Source organism: Cibotium barometz, chromosome 10 (assembly GCF_041138505.1).
Source record: "Cibotium barometz isolate CiBa-2024 chromosome 10, ASM4113850v1, whole genome shotgun sequence".
Classification (NCBI taxonomy): Eukaryota; Viridiplantae; Streptophyta; class Polypodiopsida; order Cyatheales; family Cibotiaceae; genus Cibotium; species Cibotium barometz.
This window is the reverse complement of record NC_141055.1, coordinates 6,514,225-6,525,543: the sequence shown is the minus strand read 5'-3', so window position 1 is coordinate 6,525,543 and position 11,319 is coordinate 6,514,225. Positions and strand designations below refer to the sequence as shown.

Sequence of the window (11,319 nt, the reverse complement as noted above, 5' to 3'; positions counted from 1 at the left end):
TTTGGTTTCTCTTCTCTTTCTTTCTGTCGTTTTCTCCCTTACTCAGCGAAGGCTCTCTCTCTGTCTCTGTGCTGCTTTTTTTTTTTTTTTGGGGGGGGGGGGGGTTCGTTTTCGCAGGCGGCGGGCGACGACGCATCTCTGCTCTGATTCTTTGCAAGCTTGCTCTGCACGCGAACGTTCCCACAGGGTAAGAAATTCGCTTGCGTCTGTCTAGTTGTTAGAAATGTGTACTCTCTCTCTCTCTCTCTCTCTCTCTCTCTCTGTGCATGCTCGCGGCGGAGCAGCATGCTTGCGTCTGTCTAGTTGTTAGAAATGCATCGCGATGGAGCAGCACGCGAGTGGCAGCAGGCAGACATATCTAAAGACTCACAAGAGCTCATGTCCCATCCCATGAGATTAAGACCTTGAAAGACATATAAGAGTAGTATCTAGGCAATGCTGTTGAGGCGTGTGCAGTACATCCAGTACTCTGGTTGTTAAAATTTGGTGATGGTGTGTGAGCCAGAGGGATTGAAAATCAACCACTCACTCTCGTTCCAAGGGACATACTGTTAAGACTCAAAATGATGCATACGCAAGGAAGGGAAGAAGCCATCCCTTGTAGACGAACTTCATTAACTCAGCTTGCCTTAACTGAGCTCCTCCTTTTATATATATATATATAATCTGCATCTATCCCCTCCTTGGATTGCACATCTTTCACCCCTCACCCTCAATACGACCTAGAATTAAGTGCTCACATATGGTTGTATGGCTCTGCACACGAGAAAAACGGCGGGCTCTAGCCTTTAATAGACCTCTACCTTTTCCCAAAAAGGATATAGACCCCATAGGCAACAACGCAAGATGCAAACCAAGGCTTATATATGCATTTACACACTCATGAACTAGAAAGATGTAAAAGCGAGAGAGAGAGAGAGAGATGTGTGTGAGTCCCCTCATCTCTATAAATAGATCGGTTGTCTCTCAAAAACAAGTCATGTTTCTCTCCTCTCCACACTGGTCACAAGCTTCCACCTCTTGGGCTTACAGGTTCTCTGACCACCTCCTCCTTATTACGAGTACAATCTCTTAAACATAGATTCACTCCTTCATCTTTTCTCTCCAACACTTCACCGCCGCCGCAGTCCTTGCTTATTCATTAAGCCTCTCTCTAGTCCTCTCTATAGTGTGGACATACTTTCAAATCATCTTCGTGAGAGATTAGAAAAGCCACCGGTTGCGCAGATAGATTGTCCAACTATAGTAATTCTAGAAAGAAATTACAAGAACATGGTATATGGTATCCTTTTTTACACTAAACTTGGTGATTGCGCAACGGGTACATGATATGCATGGTATCTAGTTTTTCATTAAGCTTGGAGATTGTGTTCCAAAAATTCACTCACATGGTACCCAATTTTCTACACAATTCAGATATTGTGTCTCGAATCTGGAAATATATGATATTGATTTGACAGTAGAAATGAATGGCTCTTAAATATTTTAATCAAATGTTCCTTGTTTTTATGCATAATTCAAATATCATGTATTTAAAGGACACACGTATCCATTAATACAAAACTTGATTCTACTTCTACGTGGAATCTAGATATCATTAATACAGTTTGGGCACACCGTATAGCTGAATTTCTAAAGTTCTTTTACTTCTACGCGTAACTTCTAGATATCATCAATACAATCTAGGTGTAAATACCTAATCTAATTCCTAAATCTCGACCCAATCCCAAGCAGGGATTGAATGCCCAACAAGAACTCAACCAATGCTTTTTATAGCCAAGAAAAATCCCATCTGGACTGGTCGACCTGTTGTGCCAGCCACGTCCCTGGACAAACCCCTTTCACATGCTATAGCCAACTCAAATAAAGCTCCATAAAAGCTGGCTGATAGCCTCATGGGTTCCTCGAGTGCCGTCCCTGACCACACCTAGCTGCTATAGTTCTTGAATTAAGACGTGATCTAGTTTTAATCTTATTCTTTATCTTGTTGCCTTTCAAGGAAATAGCTATGGGTTAAGCTTGGACATGTCTAACACATGACATCCCCCTCTACTAAACTTGATGATGGGATTTCGACTTCTACTCTGGGATGACTGCCATCATCCCATTGTCTATTTACGCAGTCCCAACTTGTCATCCTTCCCTTCCTGGCAACCTTTTCACTAAAAACCTGGCCCGATCTGCAAATCCACTCCACCTGTGTGATGAAGATCTATGTATTTGTTTCATCATGTCCCCTTTCCCTTCATGCCCTGTCGTCGTCGCTGAACACTTTCTCTGGTCTTATTTTCCTGATGAGTATTAGCGCTCTCGCTCCACCCCTTGGAGGATCACCCTCCCTTGGAACCGTTGTGCCTGAGAACCTTGCCTAGTGTGCCCTAAGTTGCCCATGACTCACAGGACTGTCATTCCCTTGGGCCTTGTGGAGCTGCATCCTCAGCACTCAATTTCTCATCGGACTTGCCTGCGTGAGCTTTCTGGTCTGGAGTAAGCTTGGGTGCATTAGTTGAGTTCTTGGAACCAGAGCCTCCCGTGCTCTGTCCTGTGGAAGACATCGTCTAGTTCTGGCCTTTTCCCCCATAGGTGGTTGCCTTGGGAGTGGAAGGCTAGGAAGTCTTGGGCTTTCTGCCATTGTACTTGATTTCAACGCTTTGTGCAAGCGAGAGTGCATCCCCAAAGTGGATGGTCGAAACATACACACTTCCCATTGGATTTGTGTGTCAAGGCCATAAAGGAACTACCCTTTCTTGTCCTTGTGAGATATGCCCGATATTGCAAAAGTAAGTTCAAAAGAGTCTTATTTGCAAATTGTAGGACTGGTTAAGCATTTTGACGTGCCCTCCTAAACTTGTCTTCGAGTCGCTCAAGGTAATGGGGCGATAGAAACCGCCCCTTAAGATCGTGGACAAACTTATCCCAGACATAAGCGGCCATACCTAATCCAGTGTGGCCATGAGCCCGCTGGGTCCATCAAGGAATGTCCTCACCTTCCAAGTACCAAACTAGCCAAGAGGAGGGGACGAAGAAAAAGGGGCTGGAAAATGGATGCGCTCTTCCATGGCCAAGATCTACACCCTTTGCTCTTCCAATTTGGTGCTCTATTCAGTGATTGCTCGCATCATCTGCTAGAACATATCATGCACTCATGTCTGCCACCCGCGAAGGACTATCTGGTGCTCTTTGTTCTGAAGTTTGTCTCTCTCTTTGTTAAATCTCCCTATTGTAGCAGGAAAATGCACTCCTTTTCTGAAGCCCAATCTAACCATCCATTATGCGTGTGGGAGATTTCCGGAGGCTTTTGGAGGCTAAAAACCAACTGTCCTTCTAGGGGACAGGAGTCACACCAAAAGGGGTGGCCCACCAGAGTGTAAAAACCAACCACACAAGCACCAAAAAAAAACTTTCTTTTTTTCTAGTTTTCTGGCTAATTCTTCACACTTGAAGACAGTTCTAATACCAATGTAACATGAGGAAGCAAGCTCTGGGAGTCTTCTTTCAGTCCTAAACACCATCTTGGAACATGCTTGATTCAAAACGCATACAAAAGATAGAGAAGAGAGAGAGATAGCTAAGTATTCAGTATATTCATAATGTACAAAAAGGAAGAACAAGTATTGTAGCCCTTAGCTGCCTTCAAAAGGCGTAAATACCTAATCTAATTCCGAAATCTATGACCCAATCGCAAGGAGGGATTGAATGCATAACAGGAACTCACATAATGCTATTTATAGCCAAGTAAAAGCCCATCTTGATTGGCCAACCTATTGTCGGCCGCCGCCAAGTCCCTCGACAAAACCCTTTCGCATTCTATAGCAGCAGCTGACTCACATAAAGCTCCATAAAAGTTGGCCGAGAGCCTCGTGGGTTCAGCCAGCGCCTTCCTTGACCACACACCTAGCTACTACAATTCGTTAAGCAAGTCATGATCTGGTTCTAATCTTATTATTTATCTTACTACCCTTCAAGGAAATAGCTGTGAGTTAAGCTTGCACATGACAAGACAAATCGAGCCGCGGTACCCTTCTCGCCACACCATATATCGGTGGGGGTAGCTCCCATGCTCCAACCCTAGTCTTATGTGATTGTCACCTCCTGCCTCCACTAAATAATTACTTAGCCCCTCCACAACACCACTCACTTATGCCTTAACCCCCTGAGCCTAAGTAAATACATTGACATATTCCCATGGTCCCACCTCCTCTAGTAGTAGTACTAAGCTAGTACACTCCCAACTTATTAGCCCTATCTACCGACTATGTCAACCCCTCAATCAGTCCCAATCTTCCAGAACCCAATGGTGTAGTTGCTCTCCTTTAAATTCCCAGCATATGGGGCTCGACCATTAAAAAGAAACACCCTTTGGCTACCTGTGTGTGCAGGTGCAAAGTAGGAATGGTGCAAAGTAAAACTAGGGCAAGTCAAAGTACTCAAATAAAAACTATGTCAAATTCATGGTTTAGTGAGGCCCAGGCGACCATGTTGTGAAGGACTGTTCAAAGAGAAGCTTGATTAGTGAGAGTGATGCAACTAGCCAAGAGGAGGGGACAAAGAAAAAGGGGATGGAAAATGGCTGCGCTCTTCCATGGCCAAGATCTACACCCTTTGCTCTTCAATTTGGTGCTCTATTCAGTGATTGCTCGCATCATCTGCTAGAACATATCATGCACACTCATGTCTGCCACCCGCGAAGGACTATCTGGTGCTCTTTGTTCCGAAGTTTGTCTCTCTCTTTGTTAAATCTCCCTATAGTAGCAGGAAAATGCACTCCTTTTCTGAAGCCCAATCTAACCATCCATTATGCGTGTGGGAGACTTCCGGAGGCTTTTGGAGGTTAAAAACCAACTCTCCTTCTAGGGACAGGAGTCACACCAAAAGGGGTGGCCCGCCAGAGTCTAAAAACCAACCACACAAGCACAAAAAAAAAACTTTCTTTTTTTCTGGTTTTCTGGCTGATTCTTCACACTTGAAGAAAGTTCTAATACCAATGTAACATGAGGAATCTCTGGGAGTCTTCTTTCAGCCCTAAACACCATCTTGGAACATGCTTAATTCAAAACGCATACAAAAGATAGAGAAGAGAGAGAGTTAGCTAAGTATTCACTATATTCATAATGTACAAAAAGGAAGAACAAGTATTGTAGCCCTTAGCTGCCTTCAAAAGGTGTAAATACCTAATCTAATTCCGAAATCTATGACCCAATCGCAAGGAGGGATTGAATGCATAACAGGAACTCACAAAATGCTATTTATAGCCAAGTAAAAGCCCATCTTGATTGGCCAACCTATTGTCGGCCGCCGCCAAGTCCCTCGACAAAACCCTTTCGCATGCTATAGCAGCAGCTGACTCACATAAAGCTCCATAAAAGTTGGCCGAGAGCCTCGTGGGTTCAGCCAGCGCCTTCCTTGACCACACCTAGCTACTACAATTCGTTAAGCAAGTCATGATCTGGTTCTAATCTTATTATTTATCTTACTACCCTTCAAGGAAATAGCTGTGAGTTAAGCTTGCACATGACAAGACAAATCGAGCCGCGGTACCCTTCTCGCCACACCATATATCGGTGGGGGTAGCTCCCATGCTCCAACCCTAGTCTTATGTGATTGTCACCTCGTGCCTCCACTAAATAATTACTTAGCCCCTCCACAACACCACTCACTTATGCCTTAACCCCCTGAGCCTAAGTAAATGCATTGACATATTCCCATGGTCCCACCTCCTCTAGTAGTAGTACTAAGCTAGTACACTCCCAACTTATTAGCCCTATCTACCGACTATGTCAACCCCTCAATCAGTCCCAATCTACCAGAACCCAATGGTGTAGTTGCTTTCGTTACATATGGGGCTCCACCATTTAAAAAAAACACCCTTTGGCTACCTGTGTGCAGGAATGGTGCAAAGTAAAACTAGGGCAAGTCAAAGTACTCAAATAAAAACTATGTCAAATTCATGGTTTAGTGAGGCCCAAGCAACCATGTTGTGAAGGACTGTTCAAAGAGAAGCTTGATTAGTGAGAGTGATGCATGCATACAAAAAGGTAGCTGAGTGCATAAAGCAGGGAGGCTATGCCTACTCGTGTACTTCTGAACCTCCTCTAGAGATGTCTTAGAATTTTGGTGATCATTAGGATGATAGACTTATGAGGAGGCATGCCTGTTGAAAAAGAGGTAGAGGGAGAGTAGACACACACACAGGAGCAAACCCTAATGTATATTGCAAACCCTAGCCATAGAGTTTGTCTCTCTCTTTGTTAAATCTCCCTATTGTAGCAGGAAAATGCACTCCTTTTCTGAAGCCCAATCTAACCATCCATTATGCGTGTGGGAGATTTCCGGAGGCTTTTGGAGGCTAAAAACCAACTGTCCTTCTAGGGGACAGGAGTCACACCAAAAGGGGTGGCCCACTAGAGTGTAGAAACCAACCACACAAGCACCAAAAAAAAAAACTTTCTTTTCTTCTAGTTTTCTGGCTAATTCGTCACACTTGAAGAAAGTTCTAATACCAATGTAGCATGAGGAAGCAAGCTCTGGGAGTCTTCTTTCAGCCCTAAACACCATCTTGGAACATGCTTAATTCAAAACGCATACAAAAGATAGAGAAGAGAGAGAGTTAGCTAAGTATTCACTATATTCATAATGTACAAAAAGGAAGAACAAGTATTGTAGCCCTTAGCTGCCTTCAAAAGGTGTAAATACCTAATCTAATTCCGAAATCTATGACCCAATCGCAAGGAGGGATTGAATGCATAACAGGAACTCACATAATGCTATTTATAGCCAAGTAAAAGCCCATCTTGATTGGCCAACCTATTGTCGGCCGCCGCCAAGTCCCTCGACAAAACCCTTTCGCATGCTATAGCAGCAGCTGACTCACATAAAGCTCCATAAAAGTTGGCCGAGAGCCTCGTGGGTTCAGCCAGCGCCTTCCTTGACCACACCTAGCTACTACAATTCCTTAAGCAAGTCATGATCTGGTTCTAATCTTATTATTTATCTTACTACCCTTCAAGGAAATAGCTGTGAGTTAAGCTTGCACATGACAAGACAAATGGAGCGGCGGTACCCTTCTCGCCACACCATCCATCGGTGGGGGTAGCTCCCATGCTCCAACCCTAGTCTTATGTGATTGTCACCTCCTGCCTCCACTAAATAATTGCTTAGCCCCTCCACAACCACTCACTCATGCCCAAACCCCCTGAGCCTAAGTAAATACATTGACATATTCCCATGGTCCCACCTCCTCTAGTAGTACTAAGCTAGTACACTCCCAACTTATTAGCCCTATCTACCGACTATGTTAACCCCTCAATCAGTCCCAATCTACCAGAACCCAATGGTGTAGTTGCTCTCCCTTGAATTCCCAGCATATGGGGCTCGACCATTTTTAAAAAATACCCTTTGGCTACGTGTGCAGGTGCAAAGTAGGAATGGTGCAAAGTAAAACTAGGGCAAGTCAAAGTACTCAAATAAAAACTATGTCAAATTCATGGTTTAGTGAGGCCCATGCGACCATGTTGTGAAGGACTGTTCAAAGAGAAGCTTGATTAGTGAGAGTGATGCATACATACAAAAAGGTAACTGAGTGCATAAAGCGGGGAGGCTATGCTACTTCTGAACCTCCTCTAGAGATGTCTTAGGATTTTGGTGATCATTAGGATAGACTTATGAGGAGGCATGCCTTCAATTTTACTATGACATTACCAAGAGTGCCACATAACCTACTATGGACAAGTTAGTGTGTGGGAACATACAAGAGTGTTGAGACACATACTTGACTTTGCACAAGAAATTTGCCAAGCTGTGTGGACTATTATCACATTTGTGTTGTGGAATAATGGAAAACTTTTAAAGGTTGATCTTAAGACATTGAAAACTTATCCCATAGGTGGAGGGTTATTTTGAACAATTGAATAGTTTGGTTTAAGTTTGATAGTCATGTCATGAGAGAACTGAAATCATTAATGAGGGTAATCTTATAAGTTGTGCTTCCAAAACTTATCCCATGGGTGGAGGGTTATTTTGACAAATTAAATAGTTTTTTTTCAAGTTTGTTAGTCACATCATGAGATAAATGGAATCATTATTGAGGGTAATGCTTATCAGCTACTTCCAAAACTTGACTTTTTTTTAAGAATTGAATACACTTATTGGTAATTTTTGTTATGATGCCCAAGGTAGTTACCAAACACCTAGATGTTGAACTTGTGAAGCAATATGCCGATGAGTCAAGGAAGCATGTAGAGTTCAAGGAAGGGGATTATGTATTCTTAAGAATCCCCTTCCTTGAACACCCGACTAACCAAGGTTGTCTAAATTTAAGAAGAAGAAAAAAAGTTGCAATAGAGTATTGGCTCAAGAAAAAAACAAGCCAAGTGAATCCTAGAAGAAAGGGAGGATAGCCAATAACCTGACCTTAAACAAGTACTAAATCACTTACAACGTAGATGATAGAGTTGTTATGCACATCAGGGCTTAATGCTTTACAAAAGGTCAAGCCGGTGTCTTCTATGATGTCCACAAGAGGTTAAAGAAGTAGATATTGCAAAACCTGGAGAGGATCCTTAACCAGTTACATTGTAAATAATCTTACTCTGAATGAGAGGACCCTTAACCAGTTACATTGTAAATAATCTTACTCTAAATGAGAGGATCCTTAACGAGTTACATTGTAAACAATCTTACCCTAAATGAGAGGATCTTTCACAAGTTACGTTACAAATAATCTGACTCTCTAAAGGAGAGGATCATTCTGAATAATCTGACTCTCTAAAGGAGATGATCCACATTGAAAATAGCCTTATTGTAAAGGAGATGATCCTTAACCAGTTACATTGAAAATAGCCTTATTGTAAAGGAGAGGAAAGATCTAATTGATCTCTTGAAATAGTTCAAAGATTGTTTCACATGGAAATACATAGGCATGGTAGGATTTTCGCTTCAGGTAGTACAACATACCATACTCATACATTAAGTGAAATAACATCCTTACTTGATGAATTTGAAATGTTTTTGGGGTATCCAAGGGGGAAATTAACAAACTTGTGGATGCAAGTCCATGAAATTAATTAGCCCATTGTTGTAGTGCCCCCCCTCCCCCCAAAAAAAAAAGAGTGTGTGTGTGTGGATTTAGAGAAAGTTAATGCTGAGACGTGAAGAGATAATTATCCATTTCCATATAAGAGAGTAGCAAGAAATGAATCATACAACTTTTTGGATGGCTTCTTAGGATACTTCTCCTCACGATACTATGAAGCGTACAACTTCTTGGATGGCTTCTTAGGATACTTCTGAGGATACAACCAAGTATCCATATCCCGAGAAGAGTAGCATGAAATGGATTTTGCCACACAATGAGGTACATGTGCTTATAAGATCATGCCATTTTGGCTTAACCAACACCCCATCTACTTTTCAAAGATTGATTGTGTGTGCATGTGTCTATAGCTTACAAGGAATATCTTTGATAATTTCTTGAGTTCATTGATGATCTTTTGTTCATTCACACTAAAACCAACATTTAGCTTGGGCAAGTAACGTGCTATGAAGAGGTCAATTGCATCGGATATCATTAAATCCTCCCTAATGCCAGTTTTGGGTGAACATAAAGTAATCCTTGGTGGTCACATTATGTCCAAGAATGAAATCTCTATAGATGAGGGTAAAGTTGAATTGATTTTGGAATTGCCACCATATGAACGAAATATAAAGGAGTGTACAAAGCTTCATGAATGGATACATAGGGTACTACCGAAGATTCGTTGTGTTCTATGTGAAGCTTTCATTGTGTTCTATGTGAGGATTTCCATGCCACTATATTTTCTACTCATAGTTTTTTTAGCTGAGCCTTCCAAACCATAGTAGGCCACCCGGGAGATGCGAGCAGCAAGACGGGAAAGTCTCAAGCATATAATGCATTTGGTGAGGTGGCTCCACGTGTGGTGTGTTTATAACCTACATGCGGTGGGCGTTTATATGCGTAAGGGCTTTATAGGCAACGCGGGGCACCCATCTTGTCTCGTCCCTTCGGGGACATCTGATAAAATTGGAACGATACAGAGAAGATTAGCATGGCCCCTGCGCAAGGATGACACGCACAAATCGAGAAATGGTCCAAATTTTTTTTGGTTTCTCTTCTCTTTCTTTCTGTCGTTTTCTCCCTTACTCAGCGAAGGCTCTCTCTCTGTCTCTGTGCTGCTTTTTTTTTTTTTTTGGGGGGGGGGGGGGTTCGTTTTCGCAGGCGGCGGGCGACGACGCATCTCTGCTCTGATTCTTTGCAAGCTTGCTCTGCACGCGAACGTTCCCACAGGGTAAGAAATTCGCTTGCGTCTGTCTAGTTGTTAGAAATGTGTACTCTCTCTCTCTCTCTCTCTCTCTCTCTCTCTGTGCATGCTCGCGGCGGAGCAGCATGCTTGCGTCTGTCTAGTTGTTAGAAATGCATCGCGATGGAGCAGCACGCGAGTGGCAGCAGGCAGACATATCTAAAGACTCACAAGAGCTCATGTCCCATCCCATGAGATTAAGACCTTGAAAGACATATAAGAGTAGTATCTAGGCAATGCTGTTGAGGCGTGTGCAGTACATCCAGTACTCTGGTTGTTAAAATTTGGTGATGGTGTGTGAGCCAGAGGGATTGAAAATCAACCACTCACTCTCGTTCCAAGGGACATACTGTTAAGACTCAAAATGATGCATACGCAAGGAAGGGAAGAAGCCATCCCTTGTAGACGAACTTCATTAACTCAGCTTGCCTTAACTGAGCTCCTCCTTTTATATATATATATATAATCTGCATCTATCCCCTCCTTGGATTGCACATCTTTCACCCCTCACCCTCAATACGACCTAGAATTAAGTGCTCACATATGGTTGTATGGCTCTGCACACGAGAAAAACGGCGGGCTCTAGCCTTTAATAGACCTCTACCTTTTCCCAAAAAGGATATAGACCCCATAGGCAACAACGCAAGATGCAAACCAAGGCTTATATATGCATTTACACACTCATGAACTAGAAAGATGTAAAAGCGAGAGAGAGAGAGAGAGATGTGTGTGAGTCCCCTCATCTCTATAAATAGATCGGTTGTCTCTCAAAAACAAGTCATGTTTCTCTCCTCTCCACACTGGTCACAAGCTTCCACCTCTTGGGCTTACAGGTTCTCTGACCACCTCCTCCTTATTACGAGTACAATCTCTTAAACATAGATTCACTCCTTCATCTTTTCTCTCCAACACTTCACCGCCGCCGCAGTCCTTGCTTATTCATTAAGCCTCTCTCTAGTCCTCTCTATAGTGTGGACATACTTTCAAATCATCTTCGTGAGAG

General features: G+C 42.8%; 1 non-coding gene across 1 annotated transcript; it reads left to right on the top strand.

Annotated features, from left to right (window-relative positions):
• The first annotated feature begins 10,014 nt into the window (after window positions 1–10,014).
• On the top strand, window positions 10,015–10,117 carry LOC147634486 (U6 spliceosomal RNA). The gene has a single exon (XR_015266844.1). It is a non-coding gene; the product is annotated as a U6 spliceosomal RNA (small nuclear RNA).
• The last annotated feature ends 1,202 nt before the right edge of the window (window positions 10,118–11,319 follow it).